This window comes from Petromyzon marinus, chromosome 16 (assembly GCF_048934315.1).
Source record: "Petromyzon marinus isolate PM22_M1 ecotype Great Lakes invasive population chromosome 16, UKy_Petmar_22M1.pri1.0, whole genome shotgun sequence".
In the NCBI taxonomy this organism is placed as follows: Eukaryota; Metazoa; Chordata; class Hyperoartia; order Petromyzontiformes; family Petromyzontidae; genus Petromyzon; species Petromyzon marinus.
In genome coordinates, this window is record NC_133682.1 from 6,499,393 (window position 1) to 6,522,457 (window position 23,065).

Sequence of the window (23,065 nt, forward strand, 5' to 3'; positions counted from 1 at the left end):
AAGATAGCTGCATCTGTGACTGTTCCACCTGACGACGGAAGCTTGTGTTGCCTCCGAAACGGTCGTGATTTAATTCAGTTGTTTTCTTTTATTTAAAAAAAATATTTTACCGACGTGACTTTACCGAAAAAAACAAACAGTATGAATCCTTGCAGTCACGAAAGCTTCACATGTAGAATTACAGGGATATTTTTTTATATAATAATAATAATAAATTTCTGCTGAAACACTGCACACAAAATTATTTAGACAGTCATCTTGGTGTCACCCCCCTCTGGTGGTGTCACCCGGTGCGGTCCTCACCCCCCGAGTGACGCCACTGCGTCGACTCCCTACAAAGCAAAACATGAGGTCGTTATACGCAGCTATTCTCTACTCTGAACTTTAAAATTTTACTGGGTACATGCCGCTGAGTACAAAGCAATGTAAGTACCACGGCGTCCGTGTTCGCGTGATTGCCGTGTACAGCTCTCCGATGTCATTGCAGTTGGAGCCGCGCGCTGTCCAGCACAACGTCTGATGTTTCGCTGGACATCTGTGGACATCTGTGGACATCTGTGAAACTGCTGGCGATCTGTGGAAATACTGGACCATCTGTGAAAAGGCGCTTCATAGCTCATCTGATTCCTCCAGTATAAATACATATTCTGATTCTGATTCACTCTACTTGCCAGGAGCTTCTTCGGGAACTTAGTTAACTACAAGAGAGTCTATTTGCAGGAGCTTAATTCCTGTTCCCGAACAGCGCGTAGCACGGCCAGAAAAAAAACAACATACCGTCAAATACAGTTCACAAGGACACGTACGGCATTGGAAATACCATGAGCAAATAAATGAAAATACAAAGAAATGGACACGCGAAGTCACACAATGCCAGGAGAAAAAGACGCAAAAAGACACTGAGCAAATTGGCAGGGCGGCATTTGTGCCAGGCTAAAAGGAACGCGCACATTCCGTGACGCAAATCTCACACAGCCACCCCCAGGAGTGGAACTCTCCCACAGGGAGAGAGAGAGGGAGTGACCGGAGCTGGTGGCGGGGATGTGGGGCCTTGCGGGGGCGATGCACGTATGTAGAAATGTATGCAGGTATGTTGAATCTCTTTCGCACCGCACGTAGCCAACCGCGCTCATCGGAGGATGCGGGGGAAGGACAACCGACTAAAACACAACACAGAGATTCCGGCGTACGGAAACGGAGACGCGGGACCGGGAGCGTGGAACATCGTGCGTGGGATCGGCACTCTGTCACTGCGCCAGCCAGCGCGATTATTCCACGAAAACAGGGCCGCCCGTTAGCGGGCGCGCGCCATCAGCGTGGCTGGCTTTATTAATGAGTGTAATAGAGCGCGTGGTAATGTAATTAACAGACCGAGGCCAGTGAGGGGCTTTACACAGTCGCCGCTCGTGTGTTTCCAATCCCCCAGGCCTTGCATAATTTTCCCGGCTACAAAACATTTTACTTCGTCACCGTCTCGTCCCTCGCCCCACCCCCTCACCCCCCCCGAACTCTCCCCCCCTCCCCACCACCACCACCAGCCCGCCCCCCCCCTCCCATTTGCTTTTGAGCACATTTGTCATGAAAGTATATGTGGAATAAAAAATATAATCGGCTAAATTATATACTTCTTAATTATTGCGTCAATTCCCTGCCCCCGCGAGGATGTGGCTTTAAACGCCACGGCGATGATTTGAGGAGGGGGGGGGGGGTGTCTGCTATGCGGAACATTTAAAAAGGGGAGCGCTTTAGGTCGCCTCGTGAGGAATCGCAATCATAGTTGGTCTTTTATTTTTTGTTCTTTCTTTCTTTCGCACGCTCAACATTAAGTCCCCATAATTTATTTAAGAAGGGGGGCTGTGGTCCCATTTGAGTCACGTACATCTGTGTGAGAGAGTGGGAAAGGCGGATGGAGCGTGGGGGGAGGGGGTATGGAGGTAGATAATGAACACACGGCAATATATATCCAACGGTGGTGAAATTTACTAAACGTCGCCCTGCAAAAAATAATGGCTTGTGCTGCAGCTTATTGCTAACATTTGTATGCCCACGTCTTAATAAACTCTGCAAAGTGTGAACTTTGTGTAATGACTATTTCAGTTTTGAACGATGATACCTTCGCTCGTAGACAATGGACAGGAAGAAGAAGTTGCCCTGGAAAGTAACCTACCATGAGATGGGCAATTGGCTCGGAGGTCGGAGCAATGCGATCATGTGTTTGAATCCAGGATCTAACTGCTTGGTCGAAGCGGGTTCTCACGTGTGGTGAATTGATGGTTTCGGCCTGCACTTAATTTGGCAAAAAGTTCAGCTTGGAAAAGAAATGTGTTTGATTTGCCACGCGATTCACACTCTTTGCAGAGGATTAAACGGTGGTCCCCTATACACATGTGTCTGCAGAAGTTGTTCTGTGAAAAACATTTTGCGGAGTTCAAATTCTGACACGGGGTGGTGCCCTGCTAGCTGCTATTACCAATGGACATATATTCTGCTCATGATGTGTAACTGAGAACACAAGTTAGGGGGTATCCTGGAAGAAAACCTGATAACTCATATACGAATATATATTTGAAAATAACCCACGCTTGGTTAATTTAAACACATGACAACCCAGTTTGGATAGTTGCTCTAATTGTTTAATCTCTACAAAATGTGGCTGATACATGAACTAATCAATTAACTTACTCAATCCACTTTAAGCACTTACTCTCAACAACATATTTGATTGACAAATTCACTTTTGTAGGTTTTCAAGTTTTTTTTTTTGTTACCAGAACAATCCCTCAATTGGAATACAACTCGGATAAAGTAAATCGGTCCCGGTTACTTCTCGATACACGCGTGCCGCGCGATTTATCTACGTTGAAAGTCTTTCGCGCCGTACATAGCCAACCGCGTCTAATCGGAGGCGCGATGAGACGGCGGTTCGCTCACACACACGCACACACGCACACACGCGCACGCACACACGCGCGCAGGTGCGAGAGCGCAAATCGCTCGCTCGAAAAAGATAAAAAGGGGGCCTGGCGTTGGGCAGCCAGTCCCTATGATTGGCGTGCCCTACCCATGCGCGCCTAATTTAGCTGGGGCGCAGGGCCACTAATCTAAGCCCCCTAGGACAGGCGCTGTGAACCTCCCCCCCCCCACGTTAAAATTTAATTTAAATTCCTAGATCGGCGGCGTTGCTGGAAAAATTGCGAGTGGCCTGATTGAGCCGTGGGTGGGCGCGGGGAAGCGGAGCGGGAGCGCTCTGGCTCGCCGTGACGATTCAGCGTCAATTTGGCGTCCGTTCCGCGGAGAGGCCAGGAATGCCCGGCTGATTCCGCCCTTGGCGGCTGGCAGTGCACACGAGCGCGCTTGCCAGAACAGTTGACTGCGGTTTCATTGGCCCGACAGCCTCGCGCCGGATGTAACTTTTTTTCAATTCACCAATTATGTCCCGTTTGTGATATCTGCATCTAAACTAAACGAATGTTTATTTTAGCAGGTAAAGCCCATTGAGCTGTATAGCGCTTTGTCAGAAGCGAGCTGGCCACAAATGATAGCTCAACGAAGTGGCTTATCACGTGGACTTTTACAGCAGCCAAATACACTAAACGCATGTTTCTCAATCTGCAGGGAAAAACAGGAGGACCCAGAGTAAAATCCATGCGACCACGGGGAGAACATGCAAACATGCAAATCTAGGCACATTGATAATTTTCTTTGCACGTGAGTAATAGTAATAATAATGATTCTCAGGTGGAGGGGTGACACGGTGGTTCGTGCACTGGTCTACGAACCTGTTAACCTAAGTTTGGTACGTGATCGAGCCTAAGATTGGTGGTGCGAGTGATATCTAAACCTGGAGTGGACCCTCCCGTCGCCAACACGCACTGTCCAGCTTGGTGAAGCACGGTCACACGGCCGTTGTGACCGACACGGCGTGGTGGGGGGTGCCTTCATCCAGAATGGATCGACAAAGGACTGCCCATTCAGCCCTACATTTGGCTGAATCGAAAAAAAAGTGTGTGCAGTTATTGGCTCACTTGGTAAAAAAAAAAACCAAAGAGAGCCTGGTCTAGTCTCAGTTGGGAGCTTAGGATTCGAACCCAGGCGCTCAGCAGTAATCTGACATTGTCTCTTTGAACCACCCCGGCGGCCACCCCGGCACAATGGCACTTTGGCAGAGGCAGCGGTTGACTGGAGCTGACGGGTCTCAGCTGACCCTCACACCTATTTCCCAGCTTGCCTGCGAAAGCACAGCCGAACACACCTTGAGGACCTTGTCGGAGCCAGACTCGGCAGGACGGCGCGCGGTGCACTCTGAGGCAATCGCTGAACCCGTGCCTCGGCTTCTGGGTCACTCTGCCACCGGTGCTCTGCTCGTGGCAACCTTACGCTCTCTCGTGTTTGGACATTAATCGTTGACGATCATCACGTAAGACGCTGCGTTTATTTTAACCCTCGCGTGCACGAATTACAGCAATACCCCGATTTACGTCTCAACCTTTTTTACGTGGTTTCGTAAACACGTCGTCACTTCATTAACACCGCTGCCTCAAACCCCCACACTTACGTCGCTGACAGCATCGTCCTTCCTTTCTCGTTATCCGTCGCCTCCGCAGCTTTCGCCTCCACCTACCCTGCAAATCGCTTTGACTTTACGCCGTTTCTATATTCGCCGTCGCGCCTTTCAGAAACGCGCCACCCTCCCCCCCCCCCCCCCCCCCCGACGTAAACCGGGGTATTACTGTCTTAAAATCAAAACCAAACTACCGTACACTTACTTTTTTTTGGTTCATTGTGATTTTAAGAGTCAACGCAAAGGGCCACCAAAACATGTTCAAAATTGTCCGTGTCATTTCAGAGCAGACAACGGCAGCGGAAAAGATGCACGAAAGGGTTACAATTATTACTGACTGTTTTATCAAATAAGTGGCAGCCCAATCAAAAAATGTATTATCAGCCCCAACCCCCCCACCCACAAAAAAAATATTTTCACCCACTGCGTTAATTCCCATGCTGGGTAGGACGAGCCGAGCCCCCCACTCTCGTGGCGAAACTTCCATCCCGACGGCACTGCGGGGGGCTGGGGCTAGGCTGCCCGGCCATCGACGCGCAGCCACGCCACCCCCCCTCCCCCCCCCCGCGCGTACACCCGCTATCCAAATAAAGTAAAATACGTCGATAAATAAATAAAGCGCATCAATTATTGACAATCGCCTCATTTTTTGTGGGGGGGCCCATTTCGGCGCCTTTAACCACCTGCAGCCACGGGCGTAGCTGCAGGGCCTCTCGCTTTGCTGAACGACCCGCGCAGCAACGGTGGAGTGCTCTCCGCGGCTCATTAGCGCGCCTCCACTTCGTGAGGGGCGGACACTGGACCTGCAGGAGGAGAGAGAGGCATGGTCGCAGATCAATAACGATTGACGGCACGCAAAGTCAAACGACCGAAAAATATATCGCTGCGTGTTCGCGTGCGCACGCGCGAACCGGAGTCGCGACGATCCCGGCGACCCGAGTTCGATTCCCGCTCACGGCCAACACCCAGTGACGATTATCTGAACCGGTCCTGGGCCTCCCCTAGGTCGACTCAGCATCCAAATGAGTACCTGGTGCGATGTGTAAATGTCGCCACCGGGGAGACAACGGCGGCCGGGCGTGGTGTTGGCCGCCCACCCCCTCGTGTGCCAATCCGGCCTTTATAGGTGCTCGCTAACAGCACTTGCCCCTACAGTCTGTGAAGGCTATACGGGGGATAGTTGTCTTTGTGCACTGCCGATGAAACAAATCACCCTCAACGCACTCAATCGCGTCGCATCTCGGACGTTGAGCAGCGCTAGATAGTGACTGCCAATGCATAACAGGTGTTATAGGCTGCTGTGGGGCTACAACGTGCCCAGTGGTTGTTTGTGCCTTGCGACGATGCTCCTGCATCTCTGCTCTCCATGCCGTCACAAACGCCACATTGGTCAGCGTGGGGAAGTATTGTCAAGAAACCCCTTCCGCCTCCGACGACTTGCAAGGATATGAGGAGACCCTCATCTCGCAAGTGGAAATGACAAAAGGGCCTTACGTGTGTATTTGTACATGGCGTAAAATAAAATAAAATGTTTCGCTCCGGATGACGCTGCAAAGTATTATCTGTATTTTGATTTAGCGTGCTGATCTTAAAGGTGCATTGAAAAATGTGATACTCCGACTGATGCTTCTGTTGTTGTGCAGTAACTCATGCAGCCAGCTTATGGCTCTAGGATTTGGTGTTACATGTTAGTTATGTGGTTTATTGTACAAATTTGGTCACAGTCCCTGTGATCACTGTTACGTTGCAATTATGGCTTTATTTTTTGGTGATTTCGAAAACGTTTTTTGGTTTGGACATGTTTGTTTTGTTGTAGTATGGAGTTAGACTGATGGCCTTAATCTAAGTTTTCTTGTGGTTGTTGTTGTTGTTTGACTTGCATCCCACTGGGATTTTTTTGCACACAGCGTTGGTGTACGGTGCTTTTTTCAGGAATATTTTGCTGTTTTTTTCATGGATTTTCTGTTTGCACAGTCACATAGTCACTTTAAGATGTTTTTCTTGTTCGTGTTTTTGTTTGTTTGTTGTGGTTGCACCCGATTCAAGAGCCGAATGGCTCACAGGGCTATACCAAAATAAATAAACTGAAAACTGAAACTGAATTAATTGGCTGAAGTAGTGAGGCAGTAGTGAATTATTATACCACTCGCGTGTGCATGCTCAACACAGATAGTGGCAGCTCAAGGCTTCAGTATGGGGAGGCTACAAATCCCACCTTGTGGTTGTTTTTTTCTCCAATTGCTGGTGACTCATGCTCGTGATTCATTGATAAGGGGATTGCAGAGGCAATGTGGTTAACAGCAGATCCTAAAACCAATGGATTGAGTGGTGGCATAGCGGTTAGCGCACCGCTAAGATCCCGGCAATTTAAGTTTGGTTCCTGGCTGTGCGTTGATACCTGATTCGGTTCTAGCGCGCCCACCTCACTAACCTACACTGACCAGCATGGCGAAGTACGGTCAAGCAACCACCAATGACCAGTGCGGCATGGGAAGGCCTTAATCCAGCAGTGGATTGAGAATGGTTTGTCAATTTGCATAGCCAATTGAGACGCGGAGCCTCTTTGTAAAGGGAGATCTGGGTTAAAAAAAGTGATGTTGATGCACCACCAATGCTGTGCATTCACCAAGGAAGCTATGTATGTTGAACTTCTTTCGCACCGTACGTAAGCCAACCGTGCTAACCGGATATGCGGGCGAAGGACAACAAACTAAACATAAAAAAACTAATTCTAAAGAAGTGAGTTTTCAAATCTGTACTTAAAAGCGCAAAGCTCCAGTGGCTTCCTATTTATCGGAAGCAAGAGCGTTCCAGGCGGCCGCAGACGCGCATCTGTAAGCGCGCGATGCGGTGACCGCCGCCTTTGTTCGACGCCTGAGCCAAAATCCGCTGCGGGGATGACCCGAAAAATAAATAAAGCTTCACGAGTTTCACGCTACCACCCTGAACGGGGGGGGGGGGGGGGGAGTCACCGCCGCCGTCCACGTCACCATTCGCAGCGTTGAGTCAAACGGCCACGAGCACGTGCCAGCCCCGACACCTTAGACGGGGGAGAAGACGCGAGGGCCAGAGCTGATCGCCAACGCCGCAACCGACGGGAAGGGCGGGGGGGGTGGGGGGGGGGGTGATGGCAGCTGCATCCGGGGATGCGAGGGAGCAGCAAGGACGGTGATCCCGGCAGAGGGACGCGGCGGGTTGTGAAACGGAGAAGCGGCCTCTGGGCCGCTAATGCGCAGCGCTGATAAATGTTTCAGAGCGCCGTGCTGTTGGTTACAGCCCCAGATGTTTGTTTATCGAGCCGGCGCACTTCGCATGCAGTGCAGCCAGGCGATCAATGGGGCAAGCTATCGAGCTCTGGAGGAGAAAGTGAGACGTGGGCCTGTGGGCGCGATGCCTGTGGGCGTGCGCGCGCGCGATGCGCGTGCGAGGGAGGCCTCTGCGGTGGTGCGTGGGAATGTGAGCTTGCTTTGGTGTGCGCGGAGTGTCAAGAAACAAACTCCACATTTTTGACAGTATCCCCTTATAGGGAACCAGGGTGCGCTACAGACAGGGCTGTCAAGTCATGAAAAAAAACACGATACAAGCGCGATCCCATTGAAGGTGTCAAACAATGAAGTGAGGGCAAATTTCTGCCGGTAGCGCGCCAGGCAGGTGCAAGCGAGTGAGTTTATTTGTTTTTATAGCCCTTGACGCACTATTGAGTCTCCCTGTGATAACTTGCTCTTTCTGTGCAGGATGTCTGCATGCCCCACCAGTTTCCTGGGTGATTTGTTATATTATTATTATTGTCGTTGCTTGGATTGTGCCACGTGGCATGGCACCACGGCATGGTGATGACGCGCGGCGCTTTGCCGGTTTCTCGCATGACTGGCTCTCTCATTAATTTTGAAGCAAGCGAGAGCATTTGTGTTTTTTCTCTTCTCCCCACCCCCACCCACCCTCCCACCCCTCCCTTTGAGCACTGGTCAGCAACTGTTAATATTCCATGGTTGTGGGAATTGAAAGCCTAAGCAGCTGTTCGTGCAAGCCAACCCCCACCCCAGAAGGATAACACTTCTAAGTAAAAAGTCTAAAAGTTTAGAAATGTTGCCTGCTTTATTTCGGGTTACTTTTTTCATGCAATCTTGGCATATTTAACAGAGCGCAGAAGGCTCCTCAAAAAATTGAAACCTCAATGATGAAATATCTATGGCGATGCTCTAAAATTCTACGAAGCTACACGGACGTCCGTTCACTTATTCATGCCTTCTGCATGCGATGCCTAGTGGCTACCAGTCCTGGGCAGGGTTTGGGAATGTGTAAGTATTGATTTGTGTGATTGGCAGGCTCGTGGGGCTGGAACTCCTGTGTTTTGGTGCTCGGTATCACTCCTTTGCTTTTTTCATCGGCGTATTCGGAAGAAGCTCTGTGACAGGAATGGTCCCACACCCACCACCGCCAACACCTTAACACCTTCCTCACATCTCTTCCCACACCCTCAGCCACCATGCTACTTACCTACGTGGGATTTCTCGATATTCGGATTAACGCAAACATTTTTTTTTTCCAAAAATTGGGTATAATCTGCTAGATTACAGATTACAAAAACAAATGTCTTTGTAAGTTCGAATCAATCCAAAAAATAGAACGTAAAGAGGAAATGATGTCACTAAAAAAATACGTCGCTATTCCAAACCAAGGTGGTGACACGTGGCATCGGGTGACATCACCTTTGTTAGCACGGAGACACTTTAAATTGTTACATCGTGTAAATAATGAACAAAATATGACCAGACCCCCCCCCCCCAAAAAAAATCTGAAATTGTCCTATCTGACAACTTTTTTTTTCAATACTATACTCATCCTTAAGACCCGCCAGTTGATCGGTTGCAAGTCACGGGACTCATCTGTGCTTCTCTGTGACGGCAAAGTCGCCTCCCCCCGGCCCCGCCTCTCGCCCCCGCCCGCCCGCCTCCGACAACTGAACGTTCCGATCGGACTCGTGAGCGCCGCCGATCGATCAGCCCCGCGTGCGCTCGCATCATCTGCTCCCTTCGCTCATTGAAACTACGCAACCTGAGACGTGGCCGCGTGTAGCCGTGGTGGAGGGAGGGAGGGAGGATTCGCGCCCTGAAATATTTTGAGATATCCTTCATAATGAGACGGGGAGGGGATCGGATAAATGACCGATGCTAACCGAAGACACAGCTGTAGGTGACTAGTAAAAGTTATTTGTGTTCGGACGAATAGATCCATTTATATGTTCTAGATTTGAAGCTTTCGTGACAGCAAGGATCCATACTCTTTGGTTCTATTCGGTAAAGTCACGTAGGTAAAACAAAATAGGGAAAGGGTTGGAGTGGTGGCACAGCAGTTAGCGCGTCGTGCTGCTCATCAAGCGACCCGTGTGCACCTGATCAGCTGGCAGTTTAAATGTTCTCAAATTGGGGGGGGGGGAGGGGTAAGACATTTATGTGAGATCCCTTCAAGGTCATTCGTCGCTTGAACATATTGTCGCAGAAAACAATCGAGCCGTTCCTTCACGAAACGAATAGACTTCTTCACTGCGTCTTCACGTCGAATTAAATCAAGTGTGTATGTGCCATCTTAACCGATTGGTCAACGAGATTTATGTCAACTTTGGACAGTTGCGAACCTCAATGTCTCATCCGCAGGGTCAGGCTGGCCAGGCGTAGTTTGCCGATGGCTTCAATGTATGTTGCCCAAGCTGACAGGTGTGCGAGTGGCACTCTGTAAATCACGCAGCACAATAACGTTGTTGACTTTTACAGTAAACGTTTGCATTCTATTAAGGTCACCGCAATAGCAGTGAATGTATGTTGTACGTATGTGTTGAACTTCTTTCGTACCGTACGAAGTCAACCGTGCTAATCGGAGTGAAGGAGCATAGCCACTAATTACTGTACCTTTCCTAATCAATTGAATCAATAAATTTATTTAATACCAGACGAGAACCCGTTGGGATGCAGCATCTCTTTTTGTGAGAATGATCTCTGGCTGGCTAATTATGCAAGGAATGGATCATTATAAATACAATTAAATTACATACTATTAATTTATAATTCAGCTGAGAATACTTTACAATTTTGGTTTGGGTCTCCAGCACACAACGCTTTACTCTTGTTGGTGTCAATCGCATAAAATAAAAAAAATGCTCGTCAGATGTATGTTTGTATAATATTCATAGATCGACAATCGTTGTATACTTTGTCTTTATGTATTCGGGACGTATGTGTCAGTTGAAATCTTGGACACCCTTGCAAAAGAGATCTTCCATTGCAGGACATCGTGCAGATAAAACATATAAACAGGGTGCTGCAAAGTGTGTTTTTAACACTTATATGGGACTATCGTTTTTAATGGAAAAAGAACGGATAATGCAGTGTAACATAATAACAAATGTATGTTATTAGCGTCAAAGAGTCAAAGAGTCTCCACTTGTTCGCCATAATTGTCAACACACGCCCGGAATCTTCCCCAGGTGGTCTCCAGAGCCCTGAAGCACATCTCTTGTGGTATTGTTGCAAATTCTCCGAAGTGTTAACATTTTTATGAAGCACGCTGTATTTATAAAAACATTATTTGCATCATGTTATGAGATGATGAAATGTCCATCTGGAACTTGGCAGCTAGCAGGGTAGCACGCTGTGTGAGTGACTGACCCTGGAAGATGCCCTCCGTGGTGACGTGGATTTTTCTCCGGGTCCTCCGGTTTTTCCCTCCACATTTAGAAACAGGCGTTTCGATTATTTGGCTGCTGCTATACATTTCCACATGATACGCCACTTCGTTGTGGCCAGGTCGCTTCTGAAAAGCGATATATAGCTCAGTGGGCTTTACATAGTGAAATAAAATTAAAACATCTTATGATGTTACTTCTGAGGTCACTTTTTCATCAGGTCTCCATATCCAAACAACCAGCTCGGCTTTCACATGCCCTGAAAAAGGTCAATACAACCAAAATTAGTCTCAATGCTGAAATTAGCCACTTGATGTGAAAAATATAACGGGTTTTTTTCGGTGCAGTCATTGGTGACCAGGTTTGAGATCATGCACTCACTAAACTGGGGGTCTCTGAACAACCACAGGTGGCTGGAACTCACGATTCAAACTCAGGATTTCACCCAGCGCACTGACCTCTGAGCCACGTGCCACTCCCGGTGTCTCTCAATGTCTCGTGCTTTGTCTGCACAGTGGACGGGGCGGGAATCGAACCACAAAAACGAAGTTGCAACCCGGCCGCTCGGCTGCCCTGCCACCCTCCTCTGAGATGGCGTCCGGCAAGCTCAAGGAGGGAGGCTTGGAGGGAGACGTTGGCAGGGGAACGGCGGTCCGAGGCAGCCGTAAACTAGACGCGACGCGCGTGCGTGAGCCGCCGGGTCCGAAATGGGAAACCACGAGCCCATTATCCCCTGTCAGCTGTCATTCACACAGCCAGGAGCCCTTCACCTCCGCCACCCCCACTCCACCCGCTCTCGTCCGACCAACCAAACAATTGCCACAGTCGTTCCGCCCCTCCCGACGGTTTCCCCCGCATCTCTCAAACTTCCCGTATACCTTCCCTCCCTCCATCCCGTCTACCTGTCTCACCTGTCCCCCCCCGCACCTCCCCTCCCTCTTGCCTGTCCTTCCTGTGCACGTCACACACATGAGCCACCTTGCCCCCCCCCCATCCCAGCGCATCCAACGCCCCCCCCCCACTCCGCTCCCCCTGGTCCGCTTACCTCCAGTGCCGAATGCGCCCGTATTGATTTTCTCTCCTCGCGCATGGGTGTATGTTTTCATTATGAATAATTCAGCGAGAGCTGGGATACAAAAAAATTCAACACTTGCAATGGCTGGAGAGAGAGCGCGCGGTCCGCGCATCGGAGTGGGGGGGGGGGGCGTTTGTGGTGTGGGGACGTTTTGTGTGATGGGATGGGAGTGGCGCTGGGGATGACATAGATGATGGGATGGGACGTCAGTAGATCAGGTTTGCGTGGAGGGAGTGGTGATAATAATAATAAAGCAGTTTTTTTATGCGCATATTATAAACGCATAAACGCTAGCGAAGCCATACACATAAATATATAAGCGACTGATCGATGCAACAGTGAGCTCCTGGTTATGAGGCCCCGATGGCAGGCTCTCGTGGATGCTATGACGCATTGCGAGGCAGATAATATGACGCAACAATCGATCGCCTCAATCATAGAACATAACAACAAGGGGGATTCGGATCAGGAAGGCCTCGGATGAGTGGGGAGTAGGGGGTGCAGGGAGAGGGCAAAGGGTGAGAGGGAAGGGTTGAGAATGGGTAGGGGTGGTGGGGCAGGAGCTCGGAAGAGGGAGGGGGGAGCTGGTGATTTGGGGGCAGAGGCAGGAGGAGAGGGCAGTGGAGGTGATGAGCGAGTGAGCATGGGAGAGGAGCGGGGGGAGATACATCGGGGTGCTGCGGTGGGGGTGGGGTACAGATTTGGTAAATGGAGAGAGAGAGAGATGCAGGATTTGGCTGAATGTAAAAAGAATTGGGTGGACGAGAAGAGAAAGGGATATGAATGGCGAGTTACAACCATTACAGACGCATCCTCTTTGAAAAATAAACACACTTTACGAAATGTGCGCGTGTGTGTGTGTGTTAAACAAAACAACCGATTTTTAAGCCACCAAAAGGATTTTTTTTTAATTTAAAATCCCCTTTGCGAAGGAATTCGAAAACAGAATACAGCCAGGTGGGGCGGGCGGGCGGAAACAATTTAGATCTCGTTTTTTCTTTACAATAGAGCAATTTTTCATCTCGCAAAAGCGAACTCACCCGCGCTCCGTGTGTGCGTGTGGAGCACGCGCGCGTCGCGAGACGCAGCGTGTCGCGCACGCGACATCTTCGAGTCGGGGACCCGCTGTGAGTCATGTGCACGTGAGCGGGACATGTGCTGTCTATTGGCCAATCGACGAAAGCCAAGCGGCTCCCCTCCAAAGAGGTGCGTTCCTTCATTGCCGCCTCCTTTATTATGGATATATATATATAAAAAAATAACATAAAAATGGAATATAATGTATAATCTAAAGAGGAACTAGAACAAGACGCACGCTTGGCGTTAATTATCTTATGTCCATCAATATAAATAATAAAAAAATGTTTACGTAAGCTGATTTTTTCCATTATTTTGATTATTCATTATTCAAATGTTCAACCCTTTGTCAGACAATTTTCTGGTTGACAAAAAGACCTCCCCCTACACACTGTGCCAGTCATGGGGGTTGTTTGACCATACTGCACCGTGCTCGTCAGTGTGTTTCATTACTAAAAAAAGAGGTGAACACTGCCCAATACTCAGATACAGATGACTATATATGTCCGATAACCCTTCCGATGTATCGGCCAAAACATTTAACGTGGCTTGTTCTTATTCTTGGTTCTTTCGGTAAAAGTCACGTGACTTTACCGAAAGAACCAAGAATATGAATCACTGCAGTCACGAACGCTTTAAATCCAAATTTGTGGCTTGTTCTGGTTTTTTTATGTTGTACTTAATGATTCTTTGGGTCTTTTAATCGTCGTCGTGGCGTTGTGTTATTTTTTTGAACCCATCTACGTGACTTCACCGAAAGACCCAAAGAATATGAATTCCTGCAGTCACGAAAGCTTTAAGTCAAGATTTATACTTGATTTTCCGTAGCAAAATGTAGCACGGCACCACTAAGAACTTATTTCCTGGGTTCAATTCCTAACGGTGGGTAACGCCCGCGGCAAGTAATCAGTGCCGGGCTATCCTCGTAGCAAAAGTAGCTACAAATGTTACGGGCCCCGCACTTTCAAGGGCCCCGCGCTAAATGCTTTCAAGCTATCAATTCCGGTTCAGTGATTCTGCACTTGCTCTATTACTATAGTACTATACTGCCTTATGAACGACTGGGTGTTTAAGGTTAGCGATTTGTCGTATTATATGGCTGTATAGCAAATGAAAAAAGATAATGACTTTACTATGCAAATTAAAAATGTATGTGTTTTAATATTTACGTGTTTCATTTTTTTTATTTAGGGCCCCTTTATAATATATGCTACAGGCCCCGCACTATCTTAATCCGGCACTACAAACAGTGTTGTGTCCGAATCAATCTTGGGCCTCCCCTAGGTCAACTCGGCCATAAAATTAATATCCGGTGCTGTGTGGACATCAGCACTGGGAAGACGACAGGATTTAATTTCGATTTAAAGCTTTCGTGACTGCAGGGATTCATCTTCTTGGTTCTTTCGGTAAAGTCACGTAGAATGGAAATGAAATAATAATAAAAATATTTCCATTCTACGTGACTTTACCGAAAGAACCAAGAAGACGACAGGATTAGGTTAGCATTCTGGTCAAAGGTGCTCGCTAACAGCAGTTGTCCCAACAATGTATGTGGTTATACAGGGGACCGTTTGTGCCTGTGTGTGTATTGGGAGTGGTAGTGTAATGGCTAGTGCACGGCGTCCCGAACTCAGCGCCACGACTTTGATTCCTGGCCACGGTCAACATCAGCGGTTATTTTGTTGTTTCTCTTCAACGTGACTTTACCGAAAAAACTAAGAATATTAATTACTGCAGTCACGAAAGCTTTAAATCAAAATTTATTCACGGGGAAGACAAAGTTGGCGTGGCATCGTTCTGTCAGTCTTCACGTTTGTGGCCTGCATCATAGTAACCTTGATCTCAGTCTTCATTATGTTAGAGAGGCATATACAGTACCACCTTGCTGCTGCGGGCTTTTACAACTAATTTGTTTATACGCGCTCCCAAAAAAAAAAAATGAATACAATAGTGCATACGGGAAAATAAATCTCTAAAATAAGTGCCATGGTCAACGTGGGCTTTCACTTTGCATCGTGAGCAAACGACGAGTGGATTCCACCAACTTACATTTTGTGTGCCACGCAAAACAGGCGTGGGCCGCGCGCTAACACACGCGGCCCGCGCGGCAGCAACAAACGCCAACGGTGTGGGGGGTGGTGGGGGTGACGTGTGCGAAATGCTAAGAGGCACGCGCGAAAGGCCCGCGTTGACCTGGTTGCACGATAAGGATTGCCGGCGTAGCAAATCAACGAGAAACAAATAAAATGTGGGTGCCAAGACCCGGCGGATGAGAAATAGCAAATGCGGCTGCTCCGCGCGGCCCGGGCTCTATCGGCAGCGAGGAGCAGCCCTCGTCTGGGGAATGTGTTGCGCGCGGGTTGAAGTTAACACCGGCGGCGATTCTGAAAAATAAAAGCACACGGGTTCCCAAACCCCCTACTCCCCCACCCCCCCCACCGACATTTTCCCTCCCACCCAGACGAGAGAGAGAGAGTGGAATGAGACACATCTGTCCTGTCCGGCAACGTTGCGCTGTGAAATCGCCCTAATTAGCTAATCACTCTTGGCCCCTCCTCTGTCGCCGGTGTGTCTCGGCCACAACTGACACCAACGACATCGGTGTGGGAGCTGAAATTGGCTCACGGCTATGGAGCAAATTACTTGGCTTTGGGGTGGGGGGGTGGGTGGTGGTGGAGGGTGGTGGGGGGTCAAGAAGGGGTCAACAAGAGGGGAGCCACACAGTGTGTGCTCGGTGAGCCCTCCTACGTCGCGCGCGTGCGAATGTATGGAAGGTGAGCTGGGAGTTGGTAACGGCGGAGTGGGGTGGGGGGGGAGTGGATGGTACGGTGGAATTGTCGCTGATGACAAATGGAATTAATAAGTCTCACGTTGAGCAGACGGCACTCCGCGGTCAGGAAAGGCAAGCGGGTCAATGCTTTGCAGTCCTGCGACGCATCCCCCCCCCCCACGCCTTCTGCCCGGCTCAGCTGGTGGTCGACTCGTGGAACGCGTCGGGCAAAACGACCTCTTGAAGATGAGAGGTGGCCCCCGGTTCAAAAAACGCGATCTCTGCCTGCAGCGTCTCTTTTTGTTAGGAACAGCGCCTTTGGTTTTCCCGCGATGTTGAAGAGTTCCCTGCGCTTGCGGGATGGTGGGCGTGCGTGTGGCCCCGATTCCGGTCTCTGCGGGCCCAGCCAGGCACCGGGGTCTTTGAAGAGGTATTGGACCGGGGACTAACCTTGGCATTCCTGCATCATGAGCAACGAGTCCATGCCCAACCACGCCACGGCACTATTGGTCCCATCATAGTAGCATCATTCCATTGAAGCCGAATGGGTGCTGCTTTCCGTTTCGGGTGTGCTGTTGCCCGCGCTGTGTCCTCACGCTGCCGGGCCACGTTGCAAATGCGGCGTTTTCGCCATTGTGGTCCCCTTTATGAACAAATCACCGTGCCATGTGCTCCCCCGATCTCGTCACACCTCGGAAAGCTAAGCGGATATGGAGCCTAGGTAGAGTGGCGTAGTTATCACGTGTTCAGGCAGTGCAAATCTACAGCGGGGAGGAGAGGGGGGGGAGCATATGATTCGTTGCATGAGGGCCTATGTCAACCGTGCTCACACTGCCGCTGGCCTGGTTAGTACTTGGATGGGTGACTGCCTGGGAATACCGGGATATCGTAGAAACGAGCCTGTAAGGTGGCCGCTCGATGGCAGGAGAACCATGGATTATTGAATCATAATTTTTGCGGAGCTTTAGAGATTCCCTCCTTTTGTGGGTGGATTTTCTCCTGGCTCTCCCGGTTTCCTTTCACATAGAGACAAATTCCAATGAGTAGAAATTATTCAAACAATCAAATGGCGCAAGGCCCTCCTGAAAATATGTAATCTTACGACTGAGAGGGACTTTCCTGGACAAATAAAGGGCATTGCAATTCATATTCTTAGTTTTTTCGGCAAAGTCACGTTGAAGAGAAACAACAAAATAACAAAATATATATAAAACAATAAAAAAAAAATTCTCACGACGTTTCGACCATAACTCAAACGGTCATCATCAGGTGTGTCGGTTTGCATAAATTTATTTTGAAAACGGCATATTTATTTATTTATATATATAAAAATAACGTTTGCGTCACGCGCAACGATTGGCTGTTTGCCAGGACTAGTCCATCTATTTTTTGAAAAGAGGAGGGGGGAGACGAAATTTGTTTTTATGTATGCTGTCTGAAAGCCACTGTAAGCGTGAACAATCAATCAAGAACTGAAATGATTTATCAAATCTTTCCAATGATTGCTAAGATAGAATCCATCTTCTCGGTTGAAATTGTCTCTGTGTTTGTATATGTGGATAGCCTCATGAACGAATCTCTCATGGAAGCCAGATGGCTTACAAAGAACCTCCGTCTTGGAAAAGTCAATGGCATGTGAGCCTACTGAATTAGAACAATGATCTGCTACGGCCGAGGTGTTGGTCCTACCGTGTTTAAGGTCTGCTTTATGTTCACGAATGCGGTCCGAGATATGGCGTTTGGTTTCTCCAATGTAACTACTACCACAGAGGCAACTTAGTTTGTAGACACCAGGGTATTGTATGTCCGGAATCACATCTTTTACAGACGGAACCAGATCACGGATTTTATGTAATGTGTTGAAACGGACCTGGATCTTGTGTTTATTCAAGATTTTGGAGATCTTTTTTGTGATCCCAGCAATGTAGGGTAAAGTGATGGTTTTGAAAGGCTCCTCAAGAGGGTTCTTCTTCATGGTTTGAGTGATAGCTTTGCGGATTGTATAGTCGGAGTAACCATTAGCCCTAAGAGCTTGGTGTACGTGCTTGAGTTCACTGCTTATGTGTTCCTGGTCGGATATGCATTGGGCTCTATGATACAGAGTCTTGATGAGAGAATTCTTCTGTGATGGATGGTGGTGGGAATCCGGTTTCAGATAAGCATCCGTATGGGTAGCTTTCCTGTAGACAGAGTGGCTCATTGAACCATCAGGTCTCTTTTTAATTAGGACATCCAAAAAAGGTATCTTGCCATCTATTTCGACTTCCATGGTAAATCTGATGGCTGGGTGTATGGAATTGATGTGGTCGAAGAATTGGTCTAGAGCAGGCCGGCCATGTGGCCACCACCATCCATCACAGAAGAATTCTCTCATCAAGACTCTGTATCATAGAGCCCAATGCATATCCGACCAGGAACACATAAGCAGTGAACTCAAGCACGTACACCAAGCTCTTAGGGCTAATGGTTACTCCGACTATACAATCCGCAAAGCTATCACTCAAACCATGAAGAAGAACCCTCTTGAGGAGCCTTTCAAAACCATCACTTTACCCTACATTGCTGGGATCACAAAAAAGATCTCCAAAATCTTGAATAAACACAAGATCCAGGTCCGTTTCAACACATTACATAAAATCCGTGATCTGGTTCCGTCTGTAAAAGATGTGATTCCGGACATACAATACCCTGGTGTCTACAAACTAAGTTGCCTCTGTGGTAGTAGTTACATTGGAGAAACCAAACGCCATATCTCGGACCGCATTCGTGAACATAAAGCAGACCTTAAACACGGTAGGACCAACACCTCGGCCGTAGCAGATCATTGTTCTAATTCAGTAGGCTCACATGCCATTGACTTTTCCAAGACGGAGGTTCTTTGTAAGCCATCTGGCTTCCATGAGAGATTCGTTCATGAGGCTATCCACATATACAAACACAGAGACAATTTCAACCGAGAAGATGGATTCTATCTTAGCAATCATTGGAAAGATTTGATAAATCATTTCAGTTCTTGATTGATTGTTCACGCTTACAGTGGCTTTCAGACAGCATACATAAAAACAAATTTCGTCTCCCCCCTCCTCTTTTCAAAAAATAGATGGACTAGTCCTGGCAAACAGCCAATCGTTGCGCGTGACGCAAACGTTATTTTTATATATATAAATAAATAAATATGCCGTTTTCAAAATAAATTTATGCAAACCGACACACCTGATGATGACCGTTTGAGTTATGGTCGAAACGTCGTGAGAATTTTTTTTTTATTGTTTTATATTTTTTGTTATTTTGTTGTTTCTCTTCAACGTGACTTTACCGAAAAAACTAAGAATATGAATTACTGCAGTCACGAAGGCATTGCAATTGTTACCATTAATATTTGCTCACTAACCACACCTCGTGTTAGGCGATGTTTAAAAAGAAATTTGGACTCATTTCTAATGTCTGCAGCCTTCATTATGCCAGCAGTACTCATATCTAACTTATCACTCAAACCCACGACCCCATCATTACAAAGCCATTAACCAGCAATTCCAAACCCAAATCTCTAATTATTCGCTTTAAGTAATCGGCACTATTAAATAACCGGTATGTTATCATCATAGGATTGCTAGACAGTCCACTTGGGCAATTGCTGGGTCCGGTAATGGTAGCCTTAGGTTAGTTGCTTATTTTACGCTATGGTTAATTTCACAGTATTTACGACGCAAGTAGAGCCCTATTTTAGCCACACACATTGACTCGAGTGTTACCCCCTGATCCTAATTTGGAAGCCAATACACACACACACGTTACACTTTATGTCATTATCGTAACCCCTGCACCATTTTTAGTGGATTAAATGTGATTTATACAATTGCCTCTTTAGTTTTACTGTGTTTAGGAGATTCCCAGTGGCCCCAGTGGAGTGGGGCGTGTGTCTAATTACAAAAACACGTCATAGCACGGTTTTGTTTCTCACCAGATCAAACGTTTTCGAACAAACGTGCTAAATATATACTTTTTCGATTTAAAGCTTTCGTGAATGCAGGGATTCATATTCTTGGTTCTTTCGGTAACGTCACGTAGAAGGGAAATAATAAAGACAGCAATTCCAAACCCTTCTACGTGACTTTATCGAAGGAACCAAGAATATAAACACAGCTCTGTTACTTCACCTGAGAACGACTGCTTGCGTTGTGGCCGAAACGTCGTGAGAATTTTATTATGTTTTATTTTATTATTTTATTATTTCCTTTCTACGTGACTTTACCGAAAGAACCAAAAATAGATTTATTTTTTACGACCCAATGTCAATCCACTGCTGCATGAAGACCTCCCCATTATCCTGTCGGTCATAGGGGTGGTTTGACCATACTTCACCGTGCTGGTCAGTGCCTACACTCGATTTATCATTTTAGAAATCCCATATGAACCCTGATGGGGTGAGTCACCGGCAGTGCATCTCTCTCCGTGGCACTCCGATGGGTTTTTCTGGGACATGTCTCTATGCCTCTGTGTTACAGGCCATCCCGTGTTGCAACCATATATAGGAAGACGTGATTATTATAGGCAATTATTTATCCACTGCCGAATGAAGACCCCCCCCCAAGCCATGAGCAACTCTCACGGTCCTGCGATACAACCAGGACTTAATTTTACCCGGGTCACCTTGATTCAGTGAGTCTGGTGACATTTCTGCACCTGGCACACCACATCCTGTTAACCTCTCGCTATGACTGTGGCTACTAGTCACATGATGCCTTCTGCAGTCTACCAGCAACCTGAAAGATATTCAATGAGAACTTGAGCCCTCGATGCAACAACCCATCTATCACCTCCACCACAAGGCGATTCCATTGTTCCGTCCATGTAGTGGACATTCTCATACAATGTGCAGAATTCATCAGCAGATTAGGCAGGACATGTCACCAGAAGACTTCTGCCATGGATACGGACCTATGATTATCTGCGACTGCACAGGTAACTAGATTCACATTTTTTTCATCACAAGGCAATGAGGGATGGCAACAGTGGACAGATCATGGCCTATGACAATCACGATGATGTTGGAATCATACAGTATTGATTCCTACATGCACAATTTGATTAATGCTTCATGAGCCTAGAACAGATTAGGATAAAATTTTGACTTAAAACTTTCGTGACTGCAGGAATTCATGTTCTTGGTTCTTTCGGTAAAGTCACGGAGATGGAAAAAAAATCTTAACCAAAAGCAAAAAAATCCACGACGTTTCGATCGCAACACAAGCGGTCTTCTTCAGGTTTTGCGATGGAAACGTCGTGGGTTTTTTGCTTTTAATTAAGATTTTCTTTTTTCTATCTTAGTGACTTTACCAAAAGAACTAAGAATACATTATTATTACAGGCAGTGAATCCCTGGATCCCCACGTGTCTGCTTAGGTACGCAGAGGCAAGATGAGAGCTCTTGAATATATGAAAACAGGTGTGGACGTGGCATTAGGTTACGTGACAGAGCATGTTAGTGGGTAGGATATACCAGTTGTCTTGTGCTTCCTGAGAGAGGTGGCAAGGTGTTACAGCCCGCTGCCAAAACTAGCCGTGGATAAACAAGTCTGAGGCCGGCGTTTTCACCCAGAAGCAAACTTTGTCACAAGATGAGCCGCTTGGTTGTTGTGCTGCATTTTCCTTTAACTGCCCGGGGGGGGGGGGGGGGGGGGGGCACACTGAGAACTTGCAGCCATCGCCCTTAAAAACCATTGTCAATTTTCCCAAACTGCTGTGCCATCAACTTTGAATACCCCTTCCATGCCTCTCCTGGACTGAATATATTTTTTAAACCTGTTCCAAATCACTGCGTCTCCACCCCCGCCCCCCCCCCCCCCGAAAAAATCCGCTCTAGCCTACGTGAAAGTGGAGCACTGTTGTACTGAGGCTCAAGTTATCATCAGCCATAATCCATCCACTGCTGGATGAAGTCTTCCCGAAGCAAACACCACCTCTCATGGCCGTGCAATGCAACACTCCATCCCGCATGGGCTCTCCACTTGTTTCCACTCAAGACCGAACCTGGCCACAATTCTCAGTCAGCCAAGATCAATTAGTAACACTGTGCAGTGTACTGGGATAAAGTTCAACACAATACCAGTACCAGATTCCGGTACAAATCAATTCCTGCCACACAAACACAGATACCAATGCCCACATTTTCCGGGAAAACCCCAGACAGGTATGCAAACCTAATCCAGCACCTGTACATAACCTGATTTAAATCACTCCATCTCCTTGTTGTACGTCCTATACATATGCAAAGGGAAAAACAAAATCTAATGTATGTATAGAGTATGTATATATTTGGAATATTGAGCGTGCTCTGCTATTTGCCCCGGTCAAAATCTAAGCAGTGATTTAAGGGGCAGCAGTAAACAGCTGCCCTGTGTACGAGCGCCCGAGAACCCAGTGGAGCTGCTGCCATATCCACAAATCAACCCTTCCCAGCGCTCGGTGAGAGCGTTGCACTGGCTTCGTTATAAACGGAGCCCAGCGAAATGCAACGCGATGGACAAATGCACCGCAACCTATGCAATGCTGGGCGCGGTGCTGCTCGTGCACGCGTGCAGCAGCCCCGGGGTTGTCAATCCACTGCTGGATGAGGGCCTCCCCCCCATCTCCCCCAGGCCGCGCGGTGGCTGTGGGGGTTATTTGGTCGTATTTCACCACGCCGGGTGAGCCGGCCGCGGATTGGTGGAGGCGGGCAGCATAGACACGGGAACACATTAGCTGCTATCTTTATTTTACCAGGTAAGGTGTACTGACCTTACCTTGTGGCCTGGCCACAAATGAGAGCTCAACTTAGTGGCTTGCCATGTGGAGATTTATTGCAGCCAAATACTCCAAACGGATGTTTCTAAATGTGGAGGGAAAAACCGGAGGAGCCGGAGA

General features: G+C 47.8%; 2 long non-coding RNA genes across 2 annotated transcripts; both read right to left on the minus strand.

Annotated features, from left to right (window-relative positions):
- Positions 1-201: 201 nt before the first annotated feature.
- LOC142924738 (uncharacterized) lies at positions 202-764 on the minus strand. Its single transcript, XR_012941813.1, has 2 exons — positions 434-764; positions 202-332 (listed from the first exon to the last, which is right to left on the minus strand). It is a non-coding gene; the product is annotated as an uncharacterized LOC142924738 (long non-coding RNA).
- Positions 765-4,984: 4,220 nt separating this feature from the next.
- LOC142924739 (uncharacterized) lies at positions 4,985-13,533 on the minus strand. The gene is made up of 3 exons (XR_012941814.1): positions 13,356-13,533; positions 12,286-12,366; positions 4,985-5,364 (listed from the first exon to the last, which is right to left on the minus strand). It is a non-coding gene; the product is annotated as an uncharacterized LOC142924739 (long non-coding RNA).
- Between the last annotated feature and the right edge of the window lie 9,532 nt (positions 13,534-23,065).